Source organism: Temnothorax americanus, unplaced genomic scaffold, assembly GCF_048541705.1.
Source record: "Temnothorax americanus isolate GAGA-0224 unplaced genomic scaffold, ASM4854170v1 Scaffold9, whole genome shotgun sequence".
NCBI lineage: Eukaryota > Metazoa > Arthropoda > Insecta > Hymenoptera > Formicidae > Temnothorax > Temnothorax americanus.
The window spans coordinates 5,360,554-5,388,416 of NW_027509812.1; the positions used below are offsets into that span (position 1 = coordinate 5,360,554).

Sequence of the window (27,863 nt, forward strand, 5' to 3'; positions counted from 1 at the left end):
CCGCGCTCTTTGTGATTCCGCGTATGTCGGTATCAAATATCCAAGATGCAGATATATCTGGTTTAGTATAATTGAATTGAAATATTGAGGGAACACGGCACGCTTCCAATTATCTCCGATCAGAACGATGACATTAACACGTGCTTATATATAATATGTGGACGATTATCTTTATTTTCGCTAAACTTTCTCGCGCGATTTAAAATCTACCGCAATTTCCCGAAACTCATTATTTGATGGCACTTGGTGCACGTGACGCGCACCGTAATCTTCCCCATCTCCGTTCAAACCATCGCCCACGCGCCATCTTTCCCCGAAAAAATAATAAGCGAGAGGGTTGGTCCCGTGATACACGATGTAGGAGACGGGAGACCAGGGCTGACAGGGATTCATAATTTCACGCGGGCTTATTGCAGTCAGTTATTTATCCTCTCTACTCATCGTGCATGCAGCTCTCGCCTAAGACTCGCGGTTCTGTTCCGCTTGCGGTTTTCGTCTTCTTCTCTTCTCTCTTGTTCCCCTCGTCCTACACCACCGCCATCACCACATCGCAATTTCTTCGCTGGATGAGTCATGATACGTCCAAGGCAATGTCGTAGTTTAATTTGGCATGGATCGCATCGTTCACTCGTGCGCTACTTGCGCCACTACAAATCAATTATTTGCGACTTTGGTCAGTAAACGCGTATCAAAAATGGTAATTTACGAAGAACTTGAAACTAGGCGGCAATAAGTCAAGAGTTATTTTTATGATTGTTGCACCGTAATAAGGATAATAAAAGTGCAGGCCACAGTCTTCGCTTTTGACGCTCGTGGTTACAAAATTGTATCGGTTTAACTTTCCGGACGAGACAAGTGTTGATTTACGATTCTCGCAGGCTATATATTTCACATTTATCTGATTTAAAACTTTGTATTAAACTTTTTCCGAAGGTTAAATCTCAATGGGATTAACAGGGACCGTTGGCATGGCGTCGAGTTTTTGGTTTTCTCGACTGGTAAGTATTCATATATTTTGATGGGAAATAGTCGCTGTTCCATACGAGTTAGGAAAAGGATATTTGTGCAGACAGAGCAGAACCGTGAATGTGTTTCCGGCCAGATTTTCCGGCCAGTATCCGCCGGCGTTACGAATATTCGGCCAGTTCGGTGGCCAAATAGTCCCTCACTCGCCGCCCGCTCGCTTGAACACGGAGGATAATCCTCGTGGATTATTGCGCTATCACGTGGGTCCATACGTGCTCACGGGTAGGATGTCCTAGAACGTCGTATTTGTATGCCGTGGAATACACCTACGTGTTTGTATCGCACGGGTTCTCCATGGAAACCCTTGCTAGGGGCCGGGCCTGCTGCGATACCCTAATTCCTAAATCTGTCGCCATAAGTCCTCGTTACAATAAATAACCCGACCGGTGTGTCTGAGCTTGCGTCTCTTGCTTTCCCCTCCTTCGCCTTCACCTTCCCCTTCCCCTTCCCCTTCCTCTTCTGGACCATCTCCTGCTGCTTTCTCTGAACTAGCTTTAAATAAACCTACTTGCAGCGTGCATACGACTTAATCATTTCATGAAGAATATCCTCCACTGTATACAATTATTTACTAATTTACTAATTATAGCAAAAGCGCTTCGTAGATTACAATATTCTTTTGTGTATATTACTCCGTAATATCAATGTAAAAATAAATTCTCGCTGTATTAGGAATGCGATATATCAATAGCAAGATACGATAATACAAATGCTTTTAAGAAAGACGTACATTAAAAACTACAGAGTGGTATCTCTTATCTTCTATTTTTAAAAAGCATCTCTTCTTTAATCCTGCAATATTTCAAATATTATTTGAGATTTATATTTTGTACCATCGGTATCTTCGATTTTCAGCTACCGTGTCTTATGCTTGCTCAACACATTGCTGCTCTGATTTACATTTCTTCTATCATGTCGCACTTATTGCTTCTTATACTAAAAGCGGGTACACAAAAAGGCATGCTGGGGCGTGAAATAATACGATCGATAAATCCTAATAAATGTCTACCTGCCCCGTACAGACATATATAAATAAAACGACGGTGTTCTCTCTTTCTCTCTTTCTCTTTTTCGCGCGCGAAGAGCGTGATCAGGCACATTCCGTCCATGTGTGCGTGGTCACGTGCGTTGTCACGCATGCGCTACATCCAACCATGCTATACAGCTTCATCATGGGCGCTACAATGTACGATATATAGCAGCACATTCTGATTGTAGTATCCCGACTCAAGATCTTTCACAAAAAATCTGATGCAAGATAAAAATAAAAATTGACGAAACAATTATTGACTACTAATCGTGTTATAAATCATTATCAGAGCAATCTTACATTATATAATACAATAATTATATATACCTAAAAAGTGTTTTTATCGGAAAATAAAGATGTGTCATATATGATTCTAGCAATTAAATACATGATATATCTTATTTTCAAAATTTGAGCAAATAGCTTTAATAAGTTATATAAATTAGGTCATAAAAAATGATAAAAATTTTAATATACAAAGTAACGTAAAAAACTTCAAAAATATATAAATTATCCTGCTTATGTTGCAATTAATTTTATCTCGCTACCGTATGTTCCAATTAATGATTAAACTCAAATTTACATAAAAAGTTGATAAGTTTTTGTGCAAAAAAAATTCTTCTTGCGCAATTTTGTCATAAAATCACTGCAAAAAGTAACAATAACATGAGCTCAGTTGTAGTTGTGCAGCAATGTGAAGATGCATTCAGAATAGCAAAGAAAAGAAAGGAAAGTAGACAAAGAAGAGTTAAAGTTAAAATCACGCGCGAGAGAGATGCATTTCGAGAGTGTATGAGAACGAGTCGTTAAGGGGCGGGAAAGATGGCGTAAGGGGGTATGAGGGGGTCGTGAGAGGTGGCGGCAGCAGGGGGAGGAGGTGGTACAGCGGAGGATGAAGGTGGTGGGGGTGTGCATTGCGGATTTATTCCCGCCAACACATTCATCATGGCGGATTTAGCTGAACCCGTAACGCATTGCCGTTGATATATATCTGCTTCCATCCCTACCCTAACTTCCTCCCTCCTCCGTCCTTCACCCCTCCACCACCTCATCACAATTCCGACCGAATCCTCGCCGGTATATCCTGTATTCTGACAAAACCTCTCTTTTTCAATGACTCCCTAACTCTTTCCGCAATACGTGAAGCGAAAGGATACTGGATCGTTTACGATGCTTCGAGTATTACGTTTCGCAATGGTATATTTTACGATTCGCGATATAATAACATAAATATATCTATCGCGCTAATTTAATGAATGGCTTATTAATTTCCATCTAAACATCGTGAGGTTAAAGAAAAAACTCTTATAAGAGTTTTACATCTCGCAATGACAGATTTAGATGAGAAATTACGATGAAATGAGCTACATATATGCGCAGTTCTTTTCCTTCCTGTTGACCATTCGCGGCAGAAACAGACCGTAAATAGCTCTTTAATAAATCTTTGGTGTGCTATCAGCAGCTGATCGCAATGCATCATGGCGTAGCGTTGACAGACCCCTCTAACTACTCTTCACCCTTCGTCCTCGTGCTATCCCCTCTCTTCTGCTCCGCGTAGATACGATATTACGGGGATTGGTATAAATCTATGGCTCATCCATCTACATTTTATCCCCGGAGAACCAAGACACCCACGCAGAAACGCGCGTACAAGCGCACACATGAGCCGAAACGCGCACAAATACCGTCAAAATCTTCCTTCTTCTCCACTCCTCTCATATCCTGAGGGTCCCTATCCGCCCTTCTCCCTCGAGACGGTTCAAATCCGATCTCCAGCTCAACTCCACCTCCCCTGCCGGCTCCCTCGTTCCACCTGCTCTATCGAGATTCCAATAGCGGCCTTATCGAAGGCTTTGTACGATGAGGGATCGCAAGCTACCCGGGCACTTTCTGCGGCCCTCATGATACTTCACATTTATTATTATATTTCAGTTATTCGCAATTTATTCTTTATCAAGTCAAGACGTTATAAACAAAGATGCGAAAAAAAACTGTGGAAGGCTCAGCGCTTCACAGAAGTGACAATTTCGTTCGTAAAAATTAAATGTGATATTGTTACAAATAACAAATCATTAATCTTTAATATTTTATTAATTTGTCATCATTTATTGACTTATAAATAATGCCAGACACATTCCATTTTAATTATTTTCTTTTCGCATGACTAATGCATGTTTGAGAAGAAAAATATACTTACTTACTATAATTCTCAACAGTGTATATAAATATATTAACTTTACAATCTACAAGTATTGATTAATTAAATTGCATTTTATTCAACTCCAGAAGCTCTCTCTCTCTCTCTCTCTGGTACTGCCAACGGGTGATGATTCATACATGATGAGAGTCCAGAATTCCTTGGCGCCATTCTGTAAATACGGAGGGCAGCGCGTTAGCTCAAAAAGGATTCTCTGTATATCATTTGTACACTGCAACTTTGTTTCTCTATTTACTCATCGCATTGAATCCAAATCACTACTATTCTACATTGGATGTTCATCAACAGAAACGTACTATTACTTGATAGAATACCACCCTATAAGAACGAGGAAAGATATGGGCACACAAAATTCAACTCCTAAAGAGCTGACAGTTGCAAAAGTTAAAAAACTAAACGCACGCGTGGTGCAAGAAATGAAATCACGATGCACTAAGACTCGATCGCATGCTCGAATAATACTGCCAGCGTTATTCTCAAAATATCGACAGTTAAAGAAGGTGGGAATGTGTTTTGAGATAGGAAAAACTTGCTTCGGCTTATTCCCCCCCGTTGGTTTAACAAAGTGCGATCGACGGCGGGATAACAGCTGCTTCGAGTGGCCCTTCCGGTGAGAACGGGGAGAAGCGGAACGATTCTCCCTTCTCACCCTAGCGCCTGTCTTTCTCCCTGTGCCAAATATGGCGGTTGTCTCTGGCGAAGATGGCTTTTGAATTTCGATTTAATTCACGTCGCAAAATGCGGTGCGACTTTGAGAGATTTATCATGGAACTTTTTAATTCTATATATTTTACGTAAAATATCTCGTCGCTAGTAATCATTCTTAACTACATTCTTATTTTATGCGCAAAATGTTTTACCGACGATTTATGTCGTGACAAAAAAATTGCCGTTTCTTACTGCACAAATAAGTTATTCGCCGACGCAAAGGACTTCTTACGAAGTCGAGTCACTTCGTTGCGCGGAAACGTGGCACTGGTACACCTCCAAACAGTACGACGTAGTTTCTTAACTTCTGCTTTCGTCATCAAACTTTCATGAGGTACCGAACGATACGTCGAGCAGGAAAAACTTGCCACGAAATTACCAAGGGCCCCGTGTCAGAACTCGCTTCGTATGCCACAGCGTGGTGGAGAGAGTGGAGTGGGAGGTAGAATGGAAACCGAGCAAGAGACGGCACAACGAAAGAGGAAGAAAGAAGAGGTGTATCCCGGCCCAAATTCAAGGGACGAGAAAACTTGGCTCGTCAATCAGCAGCCGGAACGAAGAAAGTTCCGGTGCGAGGACAAACGCTTGTCCTCTCGCTGTGTATCTTTGATACCTTCTCCGCGAGTATACACGATGTTCGAAGCTTCGTTCTCTCTATTTGCGATAGTTTCAGACACCAGTATACAATCTCGTACGTCTCTCATTACACCGCGTGCGACGAGAAAACGCTGAATCGTATCAGTCCGAAAGGCTGGAGAATAACGGCGAAACTTTGGTGGCTAAAACAATGATTAAGTGCTGCTAACCAAAATTCAATCCGGCATTAAATTTTCAATAAATTCGAGAAATACGATCTGGTCTTACAAATAATGAATTTAAAGTGGCTGACATTCATTCATGTAGATAGAAAAAATTGTTTAAACTAAGGAAAACTACGAAAGAAGATAAAACGTGCAATGCTTTTAATTGCTTATTTATTTCATTTATTGTTCCACTAGAGTCATCAATGGCATTAAGTACACGGATTAAAAGAAAGTAATTACAATCATAGTCAAAATAAGACTGTTTCGCGCGTAGACAGTACGATATAAATAAAGCAAAAGAATTCTCATTAAATATCGTTTTCGACGCATAATGTTTTATCATCCGTGCATTCAATTATAAAAAAAAATTAATAAAAAATCTGCGAGTGCCGAGGCATTGCCAGTCAACGGACGAATACGTCGCCATCTTCAAAGGGTTCTATGCCGGAATAAACCAAGATTCGGCTTAATCATTTTTCATGACGGACGAGCGACTTCCACGAAAAGGCCGTAGCTCGCGTGTAGCCGCGACGGCGACGGTCGTCGTCCGTATCTCACCCTGGCCATCAGTATTTTCCAACTTGTCTCACGGATTCCCTCCCGCATGCCTCCCTTCCCCCCCCCCCCTCACTGACGTAAGTAACAACATATATAAAAGTAAGTGACTCGACTCTCTCGCGGGGCGGTGATACAGGGTCCTCCTATCTGCGAAGTCTATCGGGCAGTAAACAGCGTGCGGCAGATAAGGCGGGAGATATATTATAGACTCCGTCCCGTCGCGTACGAGCGTATACAGAACGAGGCCGTGATAGCTGGCTGACTCTAGCCAAGCCCAAAGCCCGAGCGCTAGAACGCGGGAGGCGCGCGCTCTATATATTTCGCTTCTTTTTTCGCCCGGGCTTCGTTCTGGTAAAAACGCCGCCGGCGTCTGAATACTCGCGCGCGGAGGACGGAAGTCGGTTTGCAAGCCAAGCATGGGGCGGCGGCGCCGAGCAACCCCTTATTTTACTCCTTCCTAGTCGGTGGCCCAAGTAGCTGCCTCCCTCTTCCCACCCCTTTAGGATCGACTCGACTATTCCCCGCTCGTCGCCCGCACCCGGGCCCGGTTCGCCGTCCTCTACTTTAACTTCTTTCGCTTCTCGATCTTTTTCTTCTCTGGCCAATGCTCGAATGCTCGATGCTGCGATACATCACGTGCACGCTGTTGCCAGTTGACTTTCTATCTCTCCCACCCCACTTTCCTTCAGCAGACACGGAAATCTAACTCCAAACTCACCAAACGAACATTTCTCCTTTCTCTTTTGGCAAACTGCCATCTATTCGCAGATTGAAACTTCTTACTGTTAGGCTTCTACGATAAGAATTGAAAAAATTGCGATCTCTACACAACTACTAGCGGTGATTTATTCACGGATTCTCGGATGAATGAAATTCGTTATACCGTGTACACTTCGTGCGAAACTGTAACCCCGCTAAATATTGTTACGCGTGATTTTGTAATTCGGAGAATAGTCGTGCTTTTCGTCACAGTTCGGCGCGGCAGTTGCACGAATAATTTTATATACAGGACACGTTGGGATGGGAGGAAAGGGTTATGGTTTATTTCAACGTTATTTCAAAACGATGCCATGTTGGGGGCAAGTTATTATACCGTTGTCAGCCACCGCGCACTACCCTACGTTGATCTGCATAACCATCATGGTCTCTCCCCTATAAAGCATTCTGGTAGAAGACCAGCCCTTTGCCGTGACTCCAGACCACTCAATAGAGACGCGGCTATCAGCCAACCGCAAAAGCGATTACAAATTAACGTGACGTTTCTTCGCGCTTTAATATGAACTCCCGCCATGTCTCTCATCCCTCTTACGCACACCCTTTCTCGCTCCCCGGGGAGCGAATACAATTATCGTGCCTTTTGTCTCACAATTGCAGTTATTCTTTGTTTCCTATCCGGAGGGTGAATGAATGCTATCTACTTTTATTCTTGCACTTTTACGTCGATTTTAAACTAGTACAATGCTGCTTTATTTGCTATTTTATATTAATGTGCTATTTTATAAGAGCTTAATGATACGATGAATTTTCCGAAAATGTTATGATATGTATTTTTTTCCGATAACAAAAGACAAATTCTATTAAAGTCAAAATTATTAGCACATATTGATATAAAAATGACGTTCAAGAAATAAAATAAATATGTTTTCAATATATGAAAATATATTGCATATCTTATATTTAACAATAAAATAAATTATTGATTTATTATGCCAAATCTCTGAAAGTACTTCAAATATGTGCAAACTAAACAACCTTACAAGTACAGTTAATCAACATTCTTGTTGAAGTTTAATTGTTCGCGCACAGAGCAGACTTGTTTCCTTCTCTCTCTCTCTCTCTCTCTCTCTCTCTCTCTCTCTCTCTCTCTCTCTCTCTCTCTGTCTCTCTCTTGTGAAGAAAGAAAAAAATTTTTGTAGCGCGTAAAACAAGCCGACACAAAGTTATCTCCCACGTAGTCCTAGATTTACGAGATCCGCCGCTGATTTCAAAGCCATGTTAAAAATGGAACAACCTTGACAGCACGGTCTATTCCCCTCTAATTTTAACGGTCGATACAGTTTCCCGTTTTTTTACTAAGGAAAAATTTTTAACGCGTGACGACCCGATCGTTGACATTGTCACGCTTCCGCAAACATTTTTGGTCGGCCAGTTCCGTTAAGTCACAGTTATAATTTCGACAAGTAAAATGTGCATTTCTCTGCAAATTTCAAGGCTTTTGTGGTGAAAAGTCTTATGAGAAAGATTATAGGTATACAACTAAAATCTTTTAATTCGAAGGTCTTCTATTGTAAGCAATCTCGAGGTTACATGCCATGTTATCTCATATACATATATATACATAAAAAATAATTTAACATAATTATCTATATATAATTTGGAATAAAAGTTCCGTTAATATATATATAATGCATTTAAAATGAAATAATTTTGTTATTAAAATGTGTAGAAGTTCAAAATTTAATTTTTTATCGTCAATCGTCAATATCATCACTATTTAATCAGTAGTTACTTTTGGATATATTAGTACTGTTTTATATAAACTGTTTAATATGTATCTCTTATAAAATATGTAATGTATAATGTATTATAACATTTATAGTATGTAGATTTAAGAATATTTAAGATAAAAAGTTTTCATCTCTTAATTTAATTCTTTTCCACAGAGTCCGCGCTTCTAATTTTGTGCGTGAATCTATAAAAACATCGAGACGCGTCACTTCTAAGTATCACCCACCAAGATAAAATTGTCCCTCATATATTCAGCACTGGGCAGTGTTTCTCATGTAAATACTGAAAGAAACTGACATCACCGAGGAAATGCTTTGATCCTATCATCTAGACACTTAAGACGTCAAAGCTTCTTATTAAAATAATTGAAGATTCGTATATGCAACATCACCAGAAAATTTTATTTTGTGCGTAGTTTGTATACGATATACTGAATGTTTTTGTGACAGAATTTTATGATGTCTAAAGATAAATGTTTATTTATAAATTCCGTCTGCCGTTGAGAAAGAATTGAAAGCAAAGATTAATAAAATAAATTATAATTATAATTTATTATTTCCATATAATCATATAAATCAGGCACAATCATACAAGAACACGTATATAAAAATGGTACGCTATTCCATGTTATGCAGATGACAACGGGAAATTAAATTAACAAGTAATTCATAAAGGATTAGGAACAGCCAATAGCAGGTGGACGTTGCCGTTATCTTGAACGGGGTTGTCCAACCAAGAAATAATACAAGTGCACTAGGCAGAAGAGACCAACCTACCCCTTACTATCCGCACACCCGTCGCCCGCAGATAAATCTTCCCGCCCTCTAATTGGCCTTCCCTCCATTTCCTCGGCCCATACCCTTGGTCGACCTGTTCCTTCTTCTCCTCTCCCTTACTTCCATACCTCCTTCTCTCTGTCTTCCCCTTCCCTCGCTTCGCCGTTCGTTTCATCTCGGTTTCACTTCCCTACCTTCCCGGGCACGGCTCCAGGGAACGTTCTCACCCTATGCGCCACCACCCTTCCCTCCCACCATTCATCTCTAAACCGGCGAATTATTAGAATTATTAGACATTATATTGGCCGCAAAATGTCCGTTAAACCGCCAGAACTCAATTGTAAATTAAGATTTCTGATAATGCCGTGAGATGTATGTGTTCCAAACTTAGCAGCTATTATTAAAGTTCTAGATTCATATATTAGTGGGATTTGTTCTCTGATTTTATCCGAAGAAGTATCAGATTGCCTTATGCATGTGTAATACAGCACATATAAGTGTAAATGTAATAAAATATAATGAAATTTTGATCCCACTGACACGCATATATTGCAATTATACAATAAATTGAGATATATCTAATTATATTTTATTTAATATATATATATATATATATATATATATATATAGAATATATTCGTCAGGAATCTGATAAGAAAACTCATTACTAAATCTCACTATAATGAATTATCTTGGCTAGCGTAGTCGAATCTTAACGAACATTTCTGATACGCATAAAGGTATAATTTGTGCTCAAATCGAAAATGATTCAACACTCGTGGAAATAACAGATACTAACCGAGAGTTACGAGCGCATCGTTACGAATACGTGTAATATTTGCAGCAGCAAGAGTAACATCAGCGAGGCTTTTGCATTTCTCTTTCTCTATCCTACTCAACCGTTCTCCATCTCTCTTTCGGCCAACCAACCACCTCACAGTTCGTTTCCGTGTTGTTACATAATACACGCTGCGGCGCGGTTACGTGGATGAGGGATGAGGTGCTGCGTTGCCTAATAACCTCCCCTTTGCACAACACCCCCTCAAACCCGACTGAATCCTCCTCCAACCCCCTTGTTATACCAAGCGCACAGGATACGATGGTATTTGCGAGCGGTGCATGCAACTACGGGCAAACCACCCTGCAAGAGCACGACGATATAGAAACACCGCTAGAACATCACTGACGAGAGAGAGGGGGAAAGAGAAGGAAGAAGAGGAGGAAACGGAGGGGAAGAAGGAGGAAGAGGAGAGAAGAGAGGAAGTATCTGAGGGCACCAGGTTACGGAGAGAGAAGCGTGAAGTAATTATATGAGGGCGGAGCACGCTAGGCTCATCTACACCTAACACATTCATATCAGTCGGCCCGAACCAAGGAGCTGCTGAAACGTGAAGCTCGTACATCAGGATTTCGTTGCTGGAATAGTAGACTCCTCGAGGAGTACGGCAGAATGAGTTTTCACAGTGAAACCTATTGCTGATTTCTTATGGAATAAAAAGATAAGAATTTTTCACACGCGCGTGGCACGCGCAAACTCATCTTTTAATATATTATAGAAAAATATATGTATTCGATAACAAATAAGGAATGTATTATAAGGTTCAGAGAAATAAAAATTATGAAAAAAGACTTAAGAGAAAAGATATAAATTTTTAAACTGAGGACAAAAAATATATCTAAGTCGCGTCATTTGAAAGCCGCTTCGCCGAATCAAGAAACTTGTGAGTAAAATTTCGTATAATATCTATCTACCACCGACGAAAAATCATTGCACGAGATAGGAGAGAAGTGGAAAGATTAAAGAAGCAAAAGAAAGATGGCGCAGAAGGAGGAGAATAGTGTTATACATTTAAGTGGATACACCTATATAGAGGGACTTACTGGGATTCAATTACCGCAACGTCTGCAAAGCACGCTATTCCCACACTCTTAAAAGACTACCCCTCGCGTTGTGCGCGTCCCTACCTTTCCATCTCCTCAAGAACGAACAGGTGCTCTTGTGCCTGCTGTAAATTGTTCCCCCTGTAATCCAAAGTAAAGCGGTCGTTTTATCCGTGCCATGGCGAGATGGATGCCTCGCTACGTCTTTTCACGTAATAGATTGCAGCTACGCAACTAATACCTCCGTTTTGATCAAAATAATGTTTTTACCGGCTAAAGAATGCGCTTTTAATTAATATGTTAATCAATGTTAACGGTAAATATTTAAGAACACAATTTATTTTACACAATAGGACTAAAAATGGTGCATACAACTAAATAAAAACATGAAAAAGTCAATATGTAATATGTATATAAATTGTTAATTAACAATATCCAATATATATATAGTTTTAAAACTAATAACACAGAAAAATACGTATAAAACAAGTTGTAACATAATTTCCAGATTATTTCCATTTTTCTTGGATAAATTTCGATATATATATTTTTTTTATTAAATAGCATTGATTTTCAAGAAATGTGACTTTATTTCTCGGGTTTGAGATAATGACATTTGCACGATATGAAAGCACGTGTGTAATAGGATCTCTAAACGTGATTTTCGAAGAATGGCAGGATCAGTTTCATCTTTAGATTAAGGAACCGAGGATCACAAAGTTATAACTAAAAGGATCAGAGAATAGGAAGTGTTGCGTGAGGCCAATAGCAAACTTACGCCTAGATCGGTTATGTACCTACGTTCGGTTCGAACGTAGGTACATAATTCATCGGGCGTGCACCATTGTCGGGAGCTTCATTAATACAAATGGCGTCTGCTGAATTCTGCCCCCAACCACTCCCCGCTACGTGTACGGTAGTAACGAGAGCTTCCGTCTGTACATGTGGATATGCGACTGTGTATGCTCGTGCGTGTTGGCGCACGTATATAGGAATAGCGAACGATAGCGGCATCCACCATGTTATGCTGAACGTGTGTGCCACCCCTGGAGACGCCGAGACGCGCGGGACATATTTTTGCAGTCCTTGTCGACTTTCATGAGGGAGTCTTTCCGCAATAACATATTAATATCTCGGAGCGTCGCGAGACTTATGGCTGTTCGTGGAAAGCTCAACTCCGGATCAACGCGGCGCCCGTTAAGGCGGTTCCATCCTGTACCGCGATGACGTCGCCTAACGAGTGTTTTAAGTGCCGTAAAGCAAACGCCGCACGTTCTCCACTCTCTACATCGTGATATCGTTAAGGAATTGTTAATGAAACGCGGACGAAAATGTCACTCGCGTTAAAGTAAGAATTTCATTGATGATAAATAACGGGATTAACGGATCATACGTCTTTCAATCGATTAGAAAACAACTATATTGTTGTTATAAAGATCGACCGTGCTCGCGCGTACGTAATTTAATAATCGCATGTAATAATTCCTATAATTTGTTTCGTATCGCGAAGAGTGACAAATGACGGAATCAAGGAAAACGGATTTGGTACAGGATGAATTGCTACGGCCAGGGCCGCAGACAATGAAGCGTAAGACGTGTAATTAAGTTTACATCGCATTTATTTTTTTAGCAATCGTATAATCAATGTAATATTACAATATCGTTCAAAACGGCAACCGTCCCGAAACACGCCGGAATATAATCTTAGTCATAGGCAGCTAGTTCGGCCCTGGTCGCTGTCGGATTACATATAATCAGGATTCAGATTTGTAGACAGTTAGTATTCTAATATATTACAAAAAAAAAAGAATAATTTGCCACGCGGAACATTTACACAAATAACTACCACTACGCATAGGTAACGCCTAACAGGACTATGTGCCTAATTGATAACGTATAGCACAGCAGAGCAATGAAATATTTGTTCCGAGAGATCCACAAAATAAATAACTATTAACATTACATACCTCTTAGAAATACTGCATTTACGTATTATTCTCGCATCCTCTTAGCGGCTATTCGTATACATTCATTAACTAGAATAGAGTTACTGCGTATAGGATAGCGCCACAGATCTCTTAGAGAGCAGGCGTCTAGGTACTAGATAGAATACATACATTACAATATTCGCATTTGTAATCTATCCTTTCGTTTTGCTTTTCTCAGACCGATGTTGATTAAAAAAAAAAAGAAAGAAACGTTCCCTCCTTCTCCCTCTCGGTAGAAGATTCTTTCCAAATTTATTTCAAAAGAGATGTCCATCTCGAGACCGCGCACTCTTGACCGCTTTAGCAGGTACTTAAGCAGACGCACATTATAAACGTTTCTATACAATATTAACAAAATTATCGAATATCGATATATATATATATATATATATATATATATATATATATATGTATATATATATATGTATGTATATATATATTTTGTACCAATCGAAAAAAGTACGTTTCCATCATTAGTCTCACTTTGCCGGTATACGTTTTTCAAATAATAATTCTAATTAATAACGAAATGAAATAAAACAGTCTTTCTATAACAGATGAGCGAAAATTACCATTAGCAAAGCGAAAGTGGTAACAATATAAACGCACTCTCTCATTGCTTCGCAGATAATAAAAAAAATAACAAAAACATAACATCAACAGATAAAATTACTTCTTCTCTCTATCGTTTCCTCTCTCATTCTTTCTTTCTCTCTCTCTCTCTTTCATGCGAGGCTGTATCGAGTGCGCATTTTCGAGAAAAAATATATTAAACAAAGGAAAATGAGGAGAAAATCGTGCTAATAGCAGTTTTGTACATTATGAGTTATGAAAAAGAGTCGTGTCTCTGCTAAGCTCGTCACGAACTAATCGTTAACATCGACTCAATCTCGCCCATCGAGAGAGTTAAATGCTTCTTTTTTACGTCCTATATTTTAACCCTATGAATAGTTGTAGCCCTTTCGTTACGTATTTCAGTTTCCAAGTTGCGTACAACTTATCGCAATGCATATCGGAGAATGTGACTCTGTTTTCGGTCGATTTTTCGCAAACGACACCCCGAATCCGCGGACGTTGGCTGATTGGCCACCTTCGATAATTCAACCCCCTATCTACATGCTACTGCACCAAAGCAGAAACTACAGGTAGAGAGACCAGAAAGGGGAACGACTACAACAGAGCTAGGCTTATATGGATGATACTGTGTGTACTTGGATACTGATTGGTCTGGGAGCATATCGGTCAAAGTGAGCTACGGGAGGTAGCCATGGTGGGGAAGGTTCGTCACTCACCGGGTGCAGCATCCGATTCGCCGCAACCGATAAATTGACGATCGACAGATACGCACATCGACCATCTATTTGGCATTGCAGAGACAGCGGGTGCAGCCTGCCACTCACCTGAAGCATAAACAGAAACGACGGAGTGTTAACTTATTTCACATGTTGTACACATGTTACTATATTTAGAACGCATTAAATTTTTAACAATGAGCAGCAAACATAATTTTGCGATAACAAAGTGCAAAAGAAACTATCTCAATAAAAAATCATAATTAAATTAATTATTAATATAAGATATTAAAAATATCATTAAATTATAAATCGTTATTGATTGTTTCATTGTCATAATTATCGGATTGAAACGATGCAAAATATTGAAACTTTTTAGAGCCATGAAAGTTTTTTTTTTGAGAGAACGAGACTGTCGTGTAAAACCAACTGTTTGAGAGTTTGACTTGGGACGTTTATATATACAACGTGCTAGGGATGCGATGGGTCGGACCGCGGATGCTGGTTCAGCAGCTTCTTTTGTAATAGAATGAATGCACATGGTGCCTTGGCCGGTCACATGCACGTTGAGCCTGAGTTTTGGTAGTATTGGTATCTCCGGGATATCAATAGTTCACGTTAAGAGCGAAAGGGTTAGTCTAGATCTCGTGGGGAATGAGAGATAACAGAACTTTACGTCACTAATTTCGTTTCATTTTCTTGCGTTCACACGATCAATATTGTGCTAGATAAGAAACAGTTAAGATAACAAATAAATTGTAATAATTCTATACATTCAGGGATATTCTACTTGATTATTAGAACGTAAATAAAATAAAAGTTTTAATGAGTACAGAATTTTTAAATGTGTATTACAAAAGTTATCTTCGTGACAATACAATAAATATTTTTCTGAATTTTATTCCTTATCATTATAAGAATCAATATTAATATAATATATATATATATATCACTGTGACTTTGGACAACAAACAGTTCTCTAGAATGCTCTTCAAACTCGCGCAACCCTTGTTACTTGGAAATTGTTTACACGCGCTTGTATCTCGTTTGAGCTGCCGTTTGCTGTTCGGCCTAGAATTACTTCGCCTTCCCAGGAGTACGCGACGCCCTGAAACTGAGTCTGGCGCACATACCTAAGCGTCCTTCCTGCGCGCATTTATCAGGATTTCCGAAGGAGAAACTAGAGTTTTTAAGCCGCCATAAATTCTCATACTTAAAACTCGCAAAAACCAGAAACACGATTCTCGATATGGCTCTGCAAAACAACGTCGGGCGTTCAGCGTAATTCGCCGAGGCACTTTCTCTATCGAGAAGTAAAAATAACGTCGAAATTATAATATAATTTTGTGAAAATCGCGCACACGATAAATTTACACATCGGCATAGAACGTACATAGAAGTGAATTTAATCTTATTTTTTTTTCTGTTCGAATAAATCTTAACCAGTTCTTTTCTTCCACGCAATATCGGTGCGATCTATTTAATCAGATTGCAGGAAGCATCCGAGAAATGAGCCGCAAAAGATTAAAAGAATTGCAGCTGGCTTTATATATATGTATACGAACATGCGCACGCGCGTGTTTTTGTGCAGATGCGTGTCTGGAAGAGAGAAAGACAAAAGGGATGAGAAGGGGTGCGGGGAGGGGAGTGGAATTGAGCACGGAGCAGTTATTATCTATCGCTCTCGTTACCACAGGTTGCTCGTAAACCGGCCGCATCAAGGGGATGGGGTGAAGTGGGATGGAGTGTAGAAGCATAGGTAGATAGGTAGGATACCAGTACTCATATCGTCGTCGTCATCGTCCCGTACTCGCATAGCACCAGGGGTGAACCCCCACTCCGGGCCATACTCATTGGTTACCCCTGCAGAATATCACGCGGAGTGCGAACGGACGGCTGTGTCTGGGGGGCTGTTCGAAAATCTCGACTTGCCATTCTCTACGCTTGGCCGATCGTGAATGGAAATCAGGGCTGATACCTCGCCTCTTTGTGCTGTTAACTTTTAATTATATGTAGGAACTGCCTGTATTATTCTTTGATGCAATTTTCATCCCTTGATAATAAAACGAATAAATATAAGCATCTACATATGAAGCGACAATTAATGTTGTAAATATATTCTTTTTAATGCATATATTTTCAAGTTTGTTCAAAGTTAATGTTATCAAAAATATATTTAAAAATATGTATTAGTTACATTAGAATGATTAGAAAAAGAATTTGTATTACTGTTTGAAACTTTTTTTACCAAAATTGCTGGTACTTAATAATCTAGATAATAGACATGATGTAGATGATATTCTTTTATTACTATTATTATTATTATTGTTATTACTAATAGTTATTATTCATTATTATTGCTTAATAGTTTTCTTAATAGTAAATTTAATTGTTCGACGTACAAAAATTCGTTCAATTACTGTGGTAAATAAGATATTAGTGTAACAAGAAATAGTGAATTCCCATCATCCATCTTGTATTTGTCAGGTATACAGCCCCCAAAAAGATATATTAATTCGCGCGCCATGTATATAGAAACCGCATAGCGGTACAAAATATGCGATTTCTCAAGGGCGGAACAGGTACACCTATATGGATGCATACATCGTCGAAGCTGTGGCTGACGGGCCGGTGGACGGGCTCGGAGAGGGGCTTGGATTGAGATCGAGTCCGAATTTTTTGCCAGGACGGCGTCGAACGAACGCGAGTGCGCGAAACCCCCGCGGAGCAACAGTGCGCTCGTCCCGCGACAGGGGGCAGCACTACCATCGCTCTATACCGATATTGTGTAGCGTGTAGTTGCTACGAGCAGCCGCTGCACCAGGAACTCATAAATCTCCCGGGATATAGATGGCTCTAGTGTCGCGTGAGGTTGCAAGCTACCCCATGCAGGGTGCCGTGAAACGCCCTCCCGTCCCTATCCTATCCCTTCACCCGGCCCACTTCATCGTTCCTCTCGCTCTCTCGTCGTCGCCCATCCATTCCATGACCGAATTACTGGAATCCCACCTTCCGGTCCAAAGGTGGACTTTTCGAAACGAACGATCCTCGTTCTTCAATACTAATCAAAATGCATAGATATTTCGAGCAGTACTCCGGCCTCCGCGCGCTTAAAGATTCATTAATACTAAATAAAACAATAGCACCTTCCCCGGATAAAATAGAATCTTTAAATGATGAGTTTTATCGGGAAATGAATAAGCTAGAAGCGTCGGCGCGTAAACTATAGTATTGTCTTCAAATTGAGTCAACAATTAATTTTAAAATATCTATTTATTTTCGTTCAAATCGATAGTCTACTAAAAAATGAACGTGCTATGCTGTCAACGAGTACGGCCATTAAATTTGTGTCATGTAATAAAAATAAAAATAATAAAATAACAATATAAAAACAACTACATAATGCAATTTTCTAAAAACGCAAAAAAGGGCTTCTTTTGTGCATCTTTGTTCTTTGCTCATAAAACAAATTTTATTCATCAGAGATTTACTGTATTTAATGTAAAAATAGAATATAGAAAATTTAAAAAAAGATTTAATGATGAGTAGAGTAGAGAAGAAATGAATAATTTGGCTTTAAATCTCTTTCTTATACCTCTGCTGCGTTTAGACCGCAGATGTTCATTATAAATATTTGATGAGAAATATTATTGTATTTTTTCACACCAATGAGATAATATATTAAAGTAAAAAACATCGTTCGTCGCATGACATCCTCGTCTTAATTTATAGATACAAGTGATTTGTCGAAAACCGTATTATTCGCAAGATATTTATAGAAATCTTTAAATTTTTACTTTAAGATAAAACTTAAATTCAACAGATCAGAAATATTAACGAATAATGGCATTTTAAAATATACGAAAGCTAAAAGTATGTTTTTAAAATAATAAGGAAGAATTATGTGTTGATATGACATCAATGCAGGAACAAAATAAGTATATGGAGTAGCTTGGAGGAATAAGAGGAAGATGAAAGTAAGAAAAAAGAAAACAGAACGAAAGATCCAGGGACCAAACAGCCAGCTAGCTAGCCAGCCAGCCAGCCAGTTAATCAGAGAAAGAAGAGAAGGCGACACCGATGATGAATCACTCGTTACAAATGAGTGGGAGCGAAAGAGAAAAAGAGAAAAAAAAGAGCAATAAGAAAATACCTATGTAAAAAATGCACCACGTCGGAACATGCTAGAGCGAGTGGCTAACTGACTTATCTACACATCAGAATCTCCGACTCGTTTTCCCGACCTCGCGAGAACAGAACTTTGAACATTTTAGACATTATAACTATAACGAAATTCAGCGGCGTCGCTCACACTAAACAATTAAATGTATAGTTAAACCTAAAAATATTTGTAACCGATATCTGAAGGAAATGTTCGAAAACCTATAAATCAATAAACGAATAAGAATATATGTAGCACGACAATCACTTTAAGAATTCAGATATCGTTAACGACAAGTTATCTGAATTAAATTACAGGATTGTTGATAATTTTTGAATTTACCGAATGTTGGCAATGGCGATCGGCGTGCAGCCAGTTAAATCATTGGAAACAATGCGTTACGAAAGGATAACGGCCGAGAAAAGATGTAACCAATCGCCAACGAGAAAACTGAATTCTTCCCGTGGGCATGTCGGACAAATCCGAAGGGTCGACTTGCCGTCGCCGAGGAAATTGGGTTCGTCTTACGGACCTACAGAAGTGCGCAAGTAAAAGAAGTTCCAGTATCATCAAAGAATGTCTCGACGCCGCGCGTTTATACGCGCACACCGATATAGGGCTTATACAGAAGTTGCGTTCGCTTGGTCATGGGTAATGGTTTTACGAGCGTCAAGGGTGATATAAAGAAAATGAAAAACACACCGGCGCGCTGTTGCCAGCATGCACGGCGTATAACTAACTACGTTGCTGCTATGTCCCCTCCTTTCCGCATCTACTTCTTAAGTTTGTGTACAGCGAGGGCAAAACCCGCCGCTTCGAAATACCTTCCGCTTCGCAACTTCGCTTATTCCAATGTAAGGCAATGACAATTAATCATGCCCTCCCGATATCATCAAATCATCATGAATATCATATCATGATTATATACTGCCCACATATTTCAGTTATTCAATACTTATAGCAAATATTTTCGAATAAAATAGTATTTCCTTAAAATCTCCTCTAATCTTCCTCGTTAATTTGATTTATGTTGTTTAACTTTGCTACAACGTTCTGTAAGTTAAATAAAAAATTATGGTCCACTCAGTCTTTTCTCAATTTGCAAGTTATACAATCCATTATGTGTTCTGTAAAGTAACTAAATATATCCTTTCATGAATTTTTTTGGCGTTACTGAGCTAGTGCCAACTCGCTTATATTCATCATAATATTGAAATAAGCTTTCAAAAGTTTGCGTGGTAGTTCATTAAATTTGGCTCATGTTGGCTCGCGGGTATCCGTAGATTTTATATAAAGAAAGGGGAAGGTTTTATGAAAGTTGAGTGGAGGGTATGATGATGGTATGGGGTGAAAGATGCCAGCTAATTGTGATACACTCTGCGGGAAGTCGCGACGGTGAGCGAGATAATTGTTCGACTATATAAACTTTGAAAGAAGCGGAAATGTGTGCGCGGAGAGCGCACAACGGAGCTCTGTCTTTCTCTTTCTTTCCACTTTTTTCTTCTATTTTTTCTAATACTTTTTTTCTAATATTATTATTGTATCACTTTTTCTATTTGTGGTGAAAACTTTGTTCATCACGCTCTTGCATAATATATAACTTACGTCGTTTCTAGAAATATTTTCGGTCTCTTTGCAAGTAATATATACCGTGCGGTGATCGTTTATATGATTATAAGAAAATATATACAAGAAGATTACCCTATAATGCAAATTAAAAGTATTTCCATCATAGAGCCATAAAGCATATAAACGGAAGGACGATAAATTGAGCGGACGATATTTATCACACATATAAGCATGGTCAAGGAATGTATTCATCTCGCTCCACTTTTATTTTAATCTGATCTCGAGCGGCATGCATAAATAAGCTATCTACACATCGGAAATATCCGCGTAAATAGAGGGATAAAATTAATTAGTATAGATAGTTTACAACGTAGATACTAGTACGTTGGCACTTAAAAATTATATATAATTATCTGTTGAATCAAACACGCGTTCTTTTACACAATCTCGATTTTAAATGAAAAATAATTTACTCACTTTTCCTGTATAGCAAATGCAGCACGCAATAGTACATTAGCGTGTGCAATCATATTTTAATTATATATAATAAAAGCTGCTTGATCACTTAATATACTTAATATACTTTTATCATAAACATAAAAACAAATTTTTTTTTAAATTTAATATAACGAGGTATGATATAACACAAGATGAGACAATATTTAAAATATAATATATATTCTTTCTTATTTTATTTATCACAATAATATTATTAATAATATTATTCTTCAAATTTTCAATACACTAGACATTTAAAATTAATCATTTTATAATCATTGAATGTTAAAGCACATGACATTTTTTTAAACATATTCGATTATAAAAATGATAAAAAGGAAACTGTGTAAAATAATCTGGCAATGTTGCAGCGATCTTCGTGTCACGACTGGGATAGCTATAAGTCGCGTTTTTGTTAAGTATAACTAACCAGGGGCAAAGTATAAACATATGCTACATGTGACATTAAGTAGGTTCTTGAAAAAAGAAGAAATAAAATTATGCAGACTTTAGGTTTTGTATTGAAAATTTCTGGTGGTCGATGCACAATGTTGCCCACGGTCTGTTTCAGCCATACTTCGTTGAATAAAAGACAGAAAATACAAAAAGAAAAAAAGAGAAACCGAAAAAAAAACGGTACCAATTCTTTGTCTGTTTTTTACCTCGCGTGATTCTTCTTTATACTTCAGAATTTTGAAACGCAGGGATTCTCCGAGTATTTATATTGCGGTTTCTTTTATATTGTTGCGTAAAAATGTGATGCAATGGTACCGAAAGCTACAGCACTGTTCACTTTTTTATGGTAAAATCAAGCGAGAATAAATTTTGTAAAATTCTTATTTCATCGATAAGTATATACCGAAAATGTATATGCAATTATAAGACAATCGCAAAATGCCTCGATAGTCTTTATTTAGTCATAATTTGATTGATTGAGAAGAACATCGATGACAATAATGTACCTATATGTTAAAGTGTTATTTTTATATTGGCAATTATATACATCAATTAAAATTACATTTCGCGTAAAACGTTAAAAAATTCTTGTTCTTAACTGAATATAACTTTTAAAAAAGAAATAAAAACTTACTTAAGATTTATCAAAACTATAATACTCTACGCCATTCATTCTCATATATACATATATTTTATACATATATTTTTAATAACATGTATAAAATTTAATCTTCACATTTATTTGATATCACGCATCAAAAGATAACTAAAATCAATCACGATAACCTGTCATTTGGGAGTTGTCGAAACATTCCCGCGCAGATTTATTCTCGCAGTACGAAGCAAGCCAAGCGAGAGAACCACGAGAATCGTAAAAAGTGGAAAGAAGACAATAATGAATTCGATTCAACACAGCTTTTTTTAAAATGGATGAATTAATTGCACAATAATAAATAATTAATAACCTAAAATGCAACACACTGTACAAAATGATTGATACAGATAGTCATCATTATCAAAGTTTTCATAATTAATCTTCCCTTCTAAATCAATTTTACAAATCATTCATGTTTCCGTCTTTCTGTTAACCTAATATCTATATGGATATCCTACATGATTCTGATTGAATTAAAACTTTACAAGAATTGAAAGAGAGAATATCAGCTAATAACAGTCATAAATATTATGATAGAACTAGTAAAAAGAATTACTATACCTTAACGTAACAATAGAAGTTATGAAACATAATGAAGCATAATCTGAAATTATAAAATACACAAAGAAATTACTCAAAGAAATATTAGCGCATTCTGAAAGTACGACAGTGCAAATTACTTATCGTATATTTTCACAGTAAATATTATAATTGATAATAAAGTTCTAATTACATAATTGTAAATTACAATAATTTTATCATAATAAAAAAGTATATATAATTTTGAAAAAAAAATGCTGACGGAAAGTATTATACTTTGTAAATATTTGTAGAATTAAAGTGTTGCTTTTTCATCTCAACGAATAGAGAAACATGTTAAAATTTTTCGATGAAATAAAAAAACAGTGCCACGTGCAATTGGTATCTCGGAATTTTTCTAGGACGGCCGTGTGCAAGGTAGGTCAGGGTCTGATTGCAGGAAGGAAGCAGTTAGGCCCGGTTAAAGTCGTTAAGCCAAGTTTACGAGGTGTTACCGGGAGCGTAACCTGTAAATCTCAAAGGCATTCGAGAGAAAGAGAGAGAGAAAAAACGCGTGCCAGTGGCCGCCCTTGGAAAGGCCGCGGAAGGGGTAATGGATATAACCGGGATGTAAGAAGCGAGGTAAGACTACTTGAGCGCTATAAACGCTTTTATGGATCGTAACGTCTTCTTTTACAGCCAATAAAGATCCCTGACCTACCCGTTTGGCGAGCGGGTAAGTAAACGCGCGCGCGACGAAGCGACAGTGATCGCGCGCATCGATCTGTCGAAATCACGCTTTACTAACGCAATAAAATCACGCGCGGCGTCATGCTTTATTTTCTCTTCATGGGACTGCGAATCGCGGGTTTATTGGATTATTGATCGATAGCTCCGGGAATGCATTCGCGGGGAAAATGTGAATAGCCCTGCCGACTCAGCACGGGGCGCGTTTTATACGACACCAATACCAGCGGGCGCGTCGCGCCGGATTCGATTCACCACGCCGAGAAACAGGAAAGCCGTGAGTTACTTACTATATAACCACGTCGATAAAAACAAACCATAAAGCGCATTACGGGCGATCATCGAACTACCGCTCAATATATCCTGCTTGGTGGGTAGAGGCAAACTTTAAATTACGTTATGTACCGACAGAGTAGTCGGTAAGAGAGGCAAAGCGTTATCGGCCGAATAACGCCGATTCGTGCTGCCACCTATCATGAGAGTGGTTAAGTACATGTGAAGTAAGCACCTCGCGGAGTATTACATGGAATGATTCAAATTTTGAATGTTATTTTCCGTATTTAGCATATTTTATGTATATTTGTTGACAATTAACATAGTCAATGTATAGTTAAATAATTTTGTGTCATAAAATAACAATAAATTTTTATAATAAATGCTAAACTAATGCCAAAAAATAGATATCCACGCCTTCGCCACGCCCACGTGAACAGTAGGACGAAGCAGCCATAACTTAACTCAGAAACATTTGAAATGGATAGATGGCATTGCTGCTGGCTTTGCCAAAATTATTCAATGGGGCTTTCATATATTATATGTATATAGTATATACATAATATAAAGAAAAATATAAAAATTAAAGATTTAAAGAGCATCTAATGTTCATTAATTTGAAAAATAAATAGTTAATTAACATAAATTATTCTAAATTAATCATAATTATAGTAGAGAAATGATCTTGATTACATAAATAACGTGTTTATTTCTATTTAGAACATGCTTGCCATCTGCAGTATGACGTGTATATTACATATATATACATATATGTTATAATATTTATATTATAGAATTATCTTTTATTTGAAACGTTTAATTAGATTATTTTCGTGCAATAGATTTTTTTTCTTGTGTAATGTAATAAGCACATGTAAAGAGAGATAAAGATATTATAATATTTATTATTATAATATCATTATATTATTATAAAATATTATCTATGTATATTTTCTAATATACGAATGTTATAATAAAAACATTCACAAACATTTCCAACAAACATTTCTTGACAGAACAAATGAATCAATCATTCGATATCGCCGCGACCGTCCCATACATTGATCATTAAAACTCTTCTAAATTGCTTTTTAATGTCGAGACTGTCAAAATTTTATCTTCACATATATCTAGAGCGAAAAAACAAATCTATGTTTCATCTTTTTTTAAATAAAATATTCTGCGATTTACTTTTACGAAGTTTTTCACGTAATGGCAAACATGTTTCTTTATCTGCATTTGCTTTATGTATTAAATGTATATTAATCATAAAAGAAAAGAAAATTAAAAAGAATATAACATACGATAAACAATTCACACAATGTACGAAAAATATATGAAAATAAAAGAAATAATAAAATATCAGAAACACACAAATAAGTTACAAATAAATTAATTTTTAAATCTAAATTTCCGTTACAAGCGAATTTTTATGTTTCTAAGATTGTGGCATAAATCGATAACGATTCTACTTCAAGAGTACGATTACTCCGATATAGCCGATTAAATAAGCACGATTAAATAAATATTACTGGCGAAGAGTTATTTAATCGCGATTCAAGTGGCGTACAATTACGGCGCAATCCACAGAGTTAATCGGGGAATCGCTTCGCTGGCGTAATATTACGTGCAATCGGGACAAAATTTATGCCCGAACTTCTTCGTCGCCTGAAGATACCAAAAAAGAGATATTAAGCGCTCCAGTAGGTTCCGAAGAATGAGGAGTTTCGATCGTAGTTCTCTGCCTGATGGCGTATTTCTTTTCTGCCGCAGACGTTTTTAAATATTTTGAGAACGTATATGCAATAAATTAGTTTATGATTTTTATGGCAGTATTTCTGCAATATTTTATTTTTTACGTATATTATATTTTAAAAAATTTAGTTAAAAGTTCTGCCGTTCTAATAATTACTTCATACTATACATGATTTAGCTTTAAAAAAATAAAAGATATTTAAGCATAATCGATAAAAAATATTTGTGTTTGTAGGTAAGAAATTATGCGTGCGTAACATAATTGACAATCAGAACTCCGTTTAAGCTAAAGTTAGTACGAGTACTTCTAGGGCCTGTTTTTTAGCTCAAATATGAGAAGTCTTCTTGCTGCGACAAATATTCACTTGTCAGTGAAAGTGTGGAAAAAAAAACGGGAACCTTTTTTTATAGTTTGTATAGATTTTCTCGACCGAACAATTTAAGGGGTCATTTATTTTCCGAGAATGGATAGTTCGCTCTCGAAGAGAAATACAAATTATATAGCGATTTTTTTGTGATAGTGTAGCGAAACTAGTATTGTCCTTGGTATTTTTTTACCTAACTGCGCTTTCTACTTTCTTTTTTTTTGTGTCATCTGCTTGCTTCAGGCACTCACTTCTAAGCGACTTTCTTTTTTTTTTAATTTACGTGCTTTGACAATTTTCGATTCTGCGACTAGGAAATCCACGATACGAAACGTTGTAATTTTACCTCATATCAAGATCATTTAGAGTAGCGGAAGCAAGAACAGCGCGATAAAACTGATAAGTTTTTTATTCGGTACTCGCAGAAACGACAAGATAAACGTGATACGATATTTCAAATTTGCACTCGTCGCTCCCTCGGGATGCACGTTCAGCGCAAGTTAAATACACGCGAATACAACATAACTTAGAAAATTATGAAGGCACGCTTGTGTACGCGGTTTATCCTCATTAAGCCCACCGAGTAAACTTAATTTTAAAGCCACTGCTGCTAAAAGCTCGAATCTCATTTTTAACGCTGCTATTAACGTTTATGCGACTATCACTTTTTTAGTGCATAGCACATGATCCTAACTGTTGCATCAAGCGTATACGTCCACTTTGTTAATTCACAAAGAGTGTTGAATTGCAATTTTATATAATTTTTGACAATATTCTAATATTGTCGAAAAACATATATGTACAAGTATATCTCATAAAACAGTGGAGATAAATGTTATAATAATATTATTAATACAGATATAGTTACTCGAATATTTTATGTATGTTTTTCTAATTTTATAATAGCAAACAATTTTGTGGAGATAAAGATATCATTTTTTATTGATATCATTACTGGGAATATAAAACATAAAGAAACATAATATAAATGTAGTATAGGTATGTACTAAAACTTTTAGAGATTTATACACTTTTCTTCAATCAAAAGATCATGTGTTATGGGTTAATTAACGCCTGCCTCAAAAGAAAGTTGCGGTAAAGACAATTATCAGACAAATGACACTTACCTTTAATACAGCTGTGTACATTGCGGTGCTAGTAGAGGGTGGTGTGAATTAGCGGTGGGGTGGTCAGGGGGGCTCCGATGCAGGGCGTACCCCTAGTTGCCCCCCTCAGGTCCCCCACCGCCCCCTTGCTGCTGATGCGCAGCCGCCGCCGCTGCCGCTGCCGCTTTTTGCGCCTGCGCTTGCTTCTCCTGCTCATTTAGCTCCTTGATCGCTTGAATCTCCTTCTTCAACTTCATTCGCCGATTCTGGAACCAGATCTTGATTTGCCTTTCCGTCAGGCAGAGCGCGTGTGCCATCTCGATCCGCCTCCGCCTGGTGAGATAGTGGTTCGTGTGGAATTCCTTCTCCAGCTCCAGAGTTTGGTAGCGCGTGTAGGTCTGTCGGCCGCGCCTGCGCATTCCGTTCGCCCCTGCAAACAACGAAACCAGAGTTGCGGCGGGCTCTTTCGTTTTTTTTCTTTTTCATGCTACATCTACCCGATTCCCGTAAGAATTACAAATAAAATAGCGCTTGAGAAAATGATATTTTTCAGAAAATGTTAATTGACTCTTCTCAATACACCGCGCGCGCGCGAATTGCATTTCAGACAAGATGGCACGTTGAAAAATATTTCATTATTTCGCTAATAATAACAACATGTAAACCATATCTCCGCATAAACGTCGTCAAAGTACTTGAAGTTCAAGTTTAAAATTAATAAGAGAAATGTATATTGGCGAGATGGGACTTGAGTGTGTAGATTTCATCGACTCGTCACGTCATCCCATTTCTGCTGCTTATCTTGTTGTAAAACAAGTTATGTTATCTTTACGAGCTGCAACTTAAAATACTTATTAAAAGAGCATTCTAACGATATCCCTGATATCCCATAGCGCTTCGGATTGCGAATATCAGACGCGGCGATATAAACGAGGCTCGTGCCGATAAAGAAAATGTGTAAACGACTTAA

At 37.8% G+C, this 27,863-nt stretch overlaps 2 protein-coding genes and 1 long non-coding RNA gene across 6 annotated transcripts in view; 1 reads left to right on the forward strand and 2 right to left on the reverse strand.

Moving 5' to 3' along the window:
- LOC143908206 (uncharacterized) overlaps positions 1 to 27,863 on the forward strand; it is a 66,639-nt gene that overhangs the window by 14,649 nt on the left and 24,127 nt on the right. The gene's annotated exons all lie outside the window — the stretch shown is intronic.
- LOC143908210 (uncharacterized) lies at positions 4,152 to 27,071 on the reverse strand. 2 transcript variants are annotated; one of them, XR_013260067.1, is made up of 3 exons: positions 26,915 to 27,071; positions 14,789 to 14,896; positions 4,152 to 4,425 (listed from the first exon to the last, which is right to left on the reverse strand). It is a non-coding gene; the product is annotated as an uncharacterized LOC143908210 (long non-coding RNA). The 2 variants fall into 2 exon arrangements; XR_013260066.1 differs by lacking the exon at positions 4,152 to 4,425 and having other exon boundaries at positions 13,110 to 14,896.
- LOC143908202 (uncharacterized) overlaps positions 27,186 to 27,863 on the reverse strand; it is a 371,145-nt gene continuing 370,467 nt past the window's right edge. For 2 of the 3 annotated variants that reach the window (XM_077425649.1, XM_077425647.1), the window contains one exon: positions 27,247 to 27,323. The gene's annotated coding sequence lies outside the window, so the exon portion shown is untranslated. Of the gene's footprint in view, positions 27,324 to 27,863 lie in introns of all 3 variants that reach the window. The other variant, XM_077425648.1, reaches the window with a different exon arrangement.